This window comes from Suricata suricatta, chromosome 10 (assembly GCF_006229205.1).
Source record: "Suricata suricatta isolate VVHF042 chromosome 10, meerkat_22Aug2017_6uvM2_HiC, whole genome shotgun sequence".
Taxonomy (NCBI): domain Eukaryota; kingdom Metazoa; phylum Chordata; class Mammalia; order Carnivora; family Herpestidae; genus Suricata; species Suricata suricatta.
The window spans coordinates 57,672,257-57,680,350 of record NC_043709.1 but is presented as its reverse complement, the minus strand read 5'-3'; the positions used below and the strand labels follow the sequence as shown (position 1 = coordinate 57,680,350).

The 8,094-nt window shown below is 37.2% G+C and overlaps 1 pseudogene; it reads right to left on the bottom strand.

The window, feature by feature from the left end:
* Nucleotides 1-5,176: 5,176 nt before the first annotated feature.
* On the bottom strand, nt 5,177-7,549 carry LOC115303450 (annotated as a pseudogene).
* Nucleotides 7,550-8,094: the final 545 nt, after the last annotated feature.

Genomic DNA, 8,094 nt, shown 5'->3' with positions numbered 1-8,094 from the left:
ACCAGCCTCAGCAAGAAAAAGTGCTGCTGGGTCCCCCACCTGAAACCCAGGCTAGCCTCACAGGCCTTAGCCCTAGGGACTCCTTTCTTACCCAAATAAATGATTCTTGACAAGAAAGAAAGAAAGAAGGAAAGAAAAAAAAGAAAGGAAGGAAGGAAGGAAGGAAGGAAGGAAGGAAGGAAGGAAGGAAGGAAGGAAGAAGAAAAGAAAAAAAGAAAGAGTCACATTGGGAGGATAAAAAGGGGCAATCTTGGCTGTCTAAAGAAAACTAACTTTTAAATACAGGCAGAAATGGGGGGTAAACTTGTAAAATATATATAATGATAACACTAATCAAAATTTGTTGGAGTGGCCTTACTAACATCAAAGTAGATCAAAGCAAAAAATATTAATTAGAATAGAAGAGTGTTTTTTTCCCCAATGACAGAGGGGTTTATTCTTCAAGAAACTTTAACTACCCTAAATGCTGATGCATATAATAAAGAGCTTCAGGGCACCTGGGTGGCCCAGTTGATTAAGCCTTTGACTTTGGCTCAGGTCACGATCTCTTGGCTCACAAATTCCAGCCCATGTGGGGCTCTGTGCTGACAGCTCAGAGCCTGAAACCTGTTTCAGATTCTCTGTCTCCCTCTCTCTCTGCCCCTACCCCCCACTGATGATCTCTCTCTCTCTCTCTCTCTCTCCAAAAAAAATATTAGAAGAAATTTTTAATAAATAGAGTTTCAAAAATACATGACACAAAAACTGATAAAACTGCAGGGTGAGAAGGAAATAACCATAATTACAGCAAGAAATGTCAGGATGCAGTCTCAATAAGTTGCTGAATTATAACCCAGAAATGTATTAAGTATACAAAAGAGTTAACTCTATCAACATGATATGACATCTATAGAACACAGTAAAATCAAAGAGCAGAATTGTTTTAAGATTCACAGGTAATATTTAATAAGTTAGCCAATATTCAGGGCTCTAAAACAAGGCTTGTTAAATAAACTATTATACATTTTTAAAAAATTGTAGTATTAGGATATCATTTAAAAATACAGAGATAAATGTCAAAAGAGATTGCCTAAAATCATTGAAAGCGGTTACCCCAGGGGGGTGGAGAGGACTTCTTTTTATTATAAGTCTTATAATATTATCCAACATTCCTCTCGCCTCCTGTATGATTTATTGCCATGTTCATATTTTATTTTAGTAAAATTAAGGATTTTATTCAAATAAATAAATAAATAAAATGATTAAAATTATACAATGTATGTTATCTGGCCAAATGGTATTAATTTAGAAATCAGTAACAAATTTTCCTGAGAAACACCCACAACTGGAAAAGAACACCAAAATTTGTGGGATGCACCTAAAGCACTATTTGTAGGGAAATGAATGGCTCTATAGCAACAATAGTGATTAAAATTATTGCAATATGTATCATTGGCCATAATCTCAGAGAGAGGCTGGGTAGTATTTCATCTGGGCACTTGCACCTGGTATAAAATTGAGGTTCAGTTATTATGGACATGGGAAGAAAACTACCAGACAGGACATCACCAGTGTCTGCCACAGCCCGTCAAAATGTTCCTCAAATATTTACTCTAGGGGGCTGGGTGTTCAGTCACTTATGTGGCTGACTTTGGCTCAGATCATGATCTCATGATTCATGAGTTTGAGATCCACGTTGGGCTCCATGCTGACAGTTCAGAGTCAGGAGCCTGCTACAGATTCTGTGTTTCCCTTTGCCCTTCCCTGTTCTTACTCTGTCTCTGTCTGTCTGTCTGTCTGTCTCTCTCACACTCTCTATCTCCTTCTCTCTCTCTCAAAAAAATAAACATTAAAAAAATTTTAAAGCAAATCATTTCATTGATATTAATATTCATATTATGTTCCATTTCTCTTGTCTCCATTCCTAGTATATCTTGCTTGCTGTTTCTTTATTTGTTTAACACACTTCTAGGCTTATTTAGTTCCCTGGGACCTGATGTCATTTGTTTGCTTAATTTAAATACCCTTCACTCAAGATGTAACATTCATTTTGTATATCGGTATCAATCTGTTTCATGTAATTTCAATTCAGGCTTTAATTACTTAATAGGAATTAAAAGTACATCTTAATCTTAATCGCTTCATCTTAATTTAATTTATGTCTGTTCTGGCAGGTTTTTTTTTTTTTACATTTATTTATTTTTGAGAGACAGAGAGTGAACAGGGGAGAAGCAGAGAAAGAAAGAGACACAGACCCGAAGCAGCCTCCAGGCTCTGAGCTAGCTGTCAGCACAGAGCCCAATGCAGGGCTTGAACCCACAAGCAGTGAGATCATGACCTGAGCCTAAGTCGGATGCTCAACCGACTGAGCCACGCAGGTGTCCCATGTTCTGGAAAATTTTAAATTACTGATATTGTATTGGATCTATTCAATAAAATATGAGAATCCTGGTGATGTTAAAGCTTCTTCATCAGTAAACGATCTTTTGAAATTTTAAATAGTTATACATATTCCTTGTTTTACAGTATATTGATTTTAGAAAATTTTTTTGCCTGTTACACTTAGAAAAAGTATTGATTCTTTTAAGATTATTTCTCTTCTTGAGTAGGTTTTTTCTGGGTGAATGCTGTATACCACTGCACCAATATTTTGTGATATTTCCCAATATTTTATGGGATATATTTATATATATCATATGTAATATGATATTTCCCAGCCCTTTCAGCATTGGTAAGGAAATGTTAAGATGAGGTCACGCTTAGATTTCCTGAAACAACTCTTCTCACATTTTCTTTTTTTTTAAAGATTTTATAAAGTTTATTTTTTCAGAAAACCAAAGTGATTGATCAAACAATACTCACAGTTCAAGCATGCAGCCAATCATCATGTATCATCTAATGTTTCATCTTCTTATGGATGTAGACAGTTTATTTTCATTCCTATAAAGTTTCCACAAGAAGCTTGCAGTGATAAAGGTAAGTAAGTATTTTGCTACAGGTACTTCAAATATCACGACAGTACATCTCTGACAAAATTTGTACAATATTCCAACTTTCAATATGAAACAGCTTAAAAAGCCATCAGCCAAAAAAAAAAAAAAGATAGCAGTATCACTTAAGCAAATAAAGTCTAATAATCATACAAGTACAACACTATTAGAACTCTCCTGTTTGGGTTGGGAAAGGACTAAATTAGACATTTACTTCAAATAAAATTACATAAATAGTTTTGGAAAATCCCAAAACACATAACTTCAGACAAAAACCCCTTGAACCTGTACTCTTGGAAAACAGGAAACTGGGTATTCCTTGCTTTTATGTAATTGGTATGTTCTTGAAAAGTGTTGTGCACAGCAAATTCTGGATACCACCATCTTGCTTGCACTGGAGGACCATATCTGAAGGAAATCTAAGAAAATTATTCTTTAAAACATATGATTCTCCTACACGTTTATACATCATTGGGCATTCTATCTGGATTGATATGCTTTATCTCTGTGTATTAAACCCAAGTTTCTCAAAATGCATTTGAAAAAGGAGATACCAACATCCCCTCCTTTCTCCTGCTGCACCAAGACAATTCTTGGGTTGGACACAGAGTTTACAGAGCAAAGAATCTTCATTGATCCATTCTCAGTAGAGGGCTTGCCACTGTATTTAAGTGTGCTTGGACAAATACGCACCTGTTCTTCTCACTTTAGAAAGGTGGTGGTTATTTTCTTATATTACTAAGAAGTCTCATTCAAAGATCTTACAAAAAAATGGCAAAAATGAAGGTCAGTTTGTGACTGTAAGTCTTTTATAGCTTAAGATTCAGTATTTCCCAAATTATGACAGTGCTGTGTAGGATACCCTCGATTCTGCACGCACTTTATTCCTATATGGGAACGATGATCTTACTTACCAAAACAATTTGCAAATTATCAAGATAACATTCTTTAGCACTAGACTCTTGCAAGAAACATAGACTTAAAAACTAGAACTAGACATGAGACACCTGGATGCGTCAGTCAGTTAAGCGTCCTACTTCAGCTCAGGTCATGATCTCATGGTTTGTGGGTTCAAGCCCTGTGTCAGGCTCTGTGATGACAGCTCAAGAGCGTGGAGCCTGCTTTGTATTCTGTCTCTCTCTCTCTCTGTCTCTCTCTCTCTCGGCCAATCCCCCACTCATACTTTGTCTCTTTCTCTCTCAAAAATAAATAAACATTAAAACAAAAAACTAGAACTAGACCTAGTCATTGCCTTGTGATCAAATTACAGATTCAATTAAGTCACATGATCACTCAATTCATGAGCCATTAAAACAAAGTTTTACTAAGGTAAATCAAGGTCTTATGGAGATGCAGATCTAGAAGTAAACAGATGAATAGCATTTTCCTCTGGAAAGATCACACTGCATACAGATCATCAAAAAATGATGGCACTTGGACAATATTCCTCATAAGTAAACATGGTAAATGTATACAGTTATATCCTAACATCTTCTACTTTTAAATTTGGGAAAAACAGAAAGCTGGGCAAAAAAACCAATTCTTATCACCTGTGGAAAAGGAGGTGAAGCTACCAGAATCCCAAGAATGAACAGCTTGCAAAAGACCAATGAAAATAATACCATGACTTTCTCATCCATTTTCACTTTTGCTGCTTTTATATTTTTTACTTAAAAGAAAAAATTTTGCAATGGAATTTGAGCCATAGGTGGACAAAACTATGCTTTCATGTGAAACAAAAAATAAATAAAATGTAGTGGGGCTGTTTGCTGCAGCCAAAAACCATTTTTTACCTCTCAGTCTTTTGAGTATATCCAATAAGAGATGGCATGCCTTAAGGAGTAAGTCCTTTAAAACAATGAATGAACTGAGTTATTATACCACATCATGGATTTGTATTTTCAATGCAGCCAAAGTATATATTAAAATAAAATAAATGCTTACTGCATCAAACCATGCTATTCCCTCTAAAAATTAATTTGGCTGTTCCTAAAACATTCTATTAATTTTCTATGTGCTGTATCTTGCTTCCTACTGTGCAGGACAAGCAACTGCCTATGAAATCACCCAACCTAGTGAAGATCTTTTGATAAAAATACATCTTAAATGATACAGGCTTTAAGACCAAGATTATCAGAGACCACAAATGTGTTAATCGTTCTATCAGTTACCTAACTGAATGTGAAAACCACTTTCTCTGTGATTAGTCATTCCTTAAAGTGAGTCAGTTGATGTCTCTTCCAGAGAGGAGCCTGTCTGAATGTTTTGCCACAAACTGAACATTCAAATGGCTTCTGCCCTGTGTGAATTAGATAGTGTCTTTCCAGTTTAGATGGAGATCGAAAACTCTTGGAGCAAACACTGCATTGGTAGCGAAAGCCGTCATTCCTCTCTGTGCGCCCTTACTAACAACAATCACTGGGAAGGCTTGGATCTGATTGCAGAAGTACACTAGAGAGATAGGGCTGCCTGTTCCGATAGGGAAGGCTAACAATGAAATCCTCCGATCCGGCCTTAACTTTTATTTCTGATATTTGATCTGACTCTGAGGCCTCTTATTTTTGGAAACCAAGAGGCTGACATTGTTGGGAAGCATTATAGTTAACATTGTCACCTGGATGAATGAGAAGTTGGTTCAAATTTTCAAATTCTACTTGGCAAAAAGATTGTCTATGAGGAATCTTCTCAATATGAGTTAATTTGTGTCTTTTTAACTGAGCTAACTATATAAAAGATTCCCCACACACATTACAGCCAAAAGGCCTCCGTCCAGTATGGATTAAATAGTGTCTTTGCAGTTTGGATATAGAAGCAAACACTTTCTCACATTTGTCACAAGGACACATCTTATGACCAGTATGTAGGTTTTCACCTGGAACTGAAAAACCACACTGAAGCACTTCACAGCTATCAAAGGATTCCTCACCTGATGAACCGGAGATATATATGTCTTTATTATTCACTGAATTATCTAGAGTTCACATGTTTCCTGTCATAAGGATACCTTTCAAGTTTTTACCCACATTTTGGTTCTGGAAGTGTTTTTGCCAAGAAAATGGCAAAAACAATGTTTTCTTCTTTCTATTGCCAACGGTCGTGTATGTTCCATGTTTGCCGAGAGGACCCATAAATGTTCTCTGGATTTGTTCAGGGCTCTGCTCACCAGAAACAAGATCACAATTTTTCAAGAAATTGTTTTTAAATACTTTTTTCTCAGATCGAAGATTATCTAATTTCTTATCCCCAGCACGTTTAAGTTTAGCCAAGATTTTTTTTAACAATGGTTTTATAGTTGTAGCTTCTTTTGAACCTGCTTGGCATTTTGCCACCACTGGCAGGGAAACACTTAGGTCCATTGAGAATCTGATCGGATTCAAAACTCTCTTCACACTCTGGACACTGAAAAGGGACGATATAAATAGAGTGGACATCAAGTGGATTAGTCTCCTCAGATTCACCTAAATCACCATTTTCAAAAACCATCCTGCTTTGCATTTAATTTATTAGGTAGAGGGCATGATTCTGGACTCTTCTCCTTTAATGAAAGAGTCTGAAAGGTCCTTTTCCTGGTATGGATTTGTTTATGCTTCAAAGTTTCCTTTGAATCTTAAAGCCTTTTTGACAAAAACAACATTGGAAAGGTATTTCTTCTGAGTGAGTGAGTTGATGAATTTTTAAATGAGTTGATTGTTGGAAAGACTTAGTGCACAGGACACACTGAAAAGGCCTCTGACCAGTATGTAGAAGTGCATGCCTATCAAGTTTTGATCGTGACGGAAACATTTAGCCACAGATCGTACATGCATGAGTATTCTTTCTTTTCTTTGTAGGGCTGTATGCAGGCTCAGATTTAGAGCACAGGTGTAATGCCCATCTGTCCTCTGTGGTAAAAGTATGACACATCCCATACACCGGCTTTTCTTGCTTGGCCTCGAACAATCTCCTGACCTGTTTAACATCATTCTAGTAGGTTTCATTGTGAAGTTGTTGGTGCTTCACAAACGTCTCCAGATTTTTTTTAATTTTTTTAATGTTTTTTATTTATTTTTGATACAGAGAGAGACAGAGCATAAGACGGGGAGGGGCAGAGAGAGAAGGAGACACAGAACTGGAAGCAGGCTCCAGGCTCTGAGCTAGCTGTCAGCACAGAGCCTGACGCGGGGCTCAAACCCACAAATGTGAGATCTGACCTGAGCCGAAGTTGGAGGCTTAACCGACTGAGCCACCCAGGCGCCCCACGTCTTCAGATTTTTAAAGTGACTTTGACAAATGCTATATTTAAAGGTAGATTATGAGTTAGTTTGTGTCTCGTCAGATGAGCCAGTTGCCTAAAAGTTTTATGACACACAAGGCATTCAAATGGCATTTGACCTGTATGAATGAGATAATGCCTAGCTAATTTTGATGGTGTTTGAAAGTGCTTGAAGCAAATATTGCAAATATATGGCGCGTCTCTAGGTAGTTTGTTGGTTACTACACGCTGTTGAATCTTCAGCATTTTCAAATTGTTTTCAGCCATCATATTCTTCAGTGATACTCTCTGATGAGCTCCATGTTCTTAAACTCCACAGATGTCTGGAGCTGGCACAGACTGGGAAGGCGCGCATCTCAGGGTCCAGGTGCCGCGAAGGAAACAAGCTCACGTCCAAAAGGGCTGGCGCGGCGACAGGCCCTTCTCATGTTTTCTTAATAAAGATTCTCATTCTCAAAGAGGCAGACCCTTCTCATGTTTTCTTAATAAAGATTCTCATTCTCAAAGAGGTTAGCTTATATGGAGATGCAAAGGGTGACATGATTAGGGTCAGTGCTGAATGGAAAGCCAAATCTAGATCAGGAAGAGACAAAACAGGATAAAAGTTGAAGAAAATACGCTTAGGGATCCTGACTCCCACATTCCCCTAGTTCTTTGAGAACAATATATCTTTCGACTAAGTCATTAAAGGCTCCTTTCACCTGTTGCTTCCTCAGAGTATAAACAAATGGATTTAACATGGGGGAAATGGAAACAGTGAGTATAGATACTCCCTTATTAATGGTCCTTTCATCTTTTGCTGAAGATTTGCTAGAGACAAAGATGCAGCTGCCATACGTTATAGAAACTCCAATAATGTGGGAAGAACAGGTA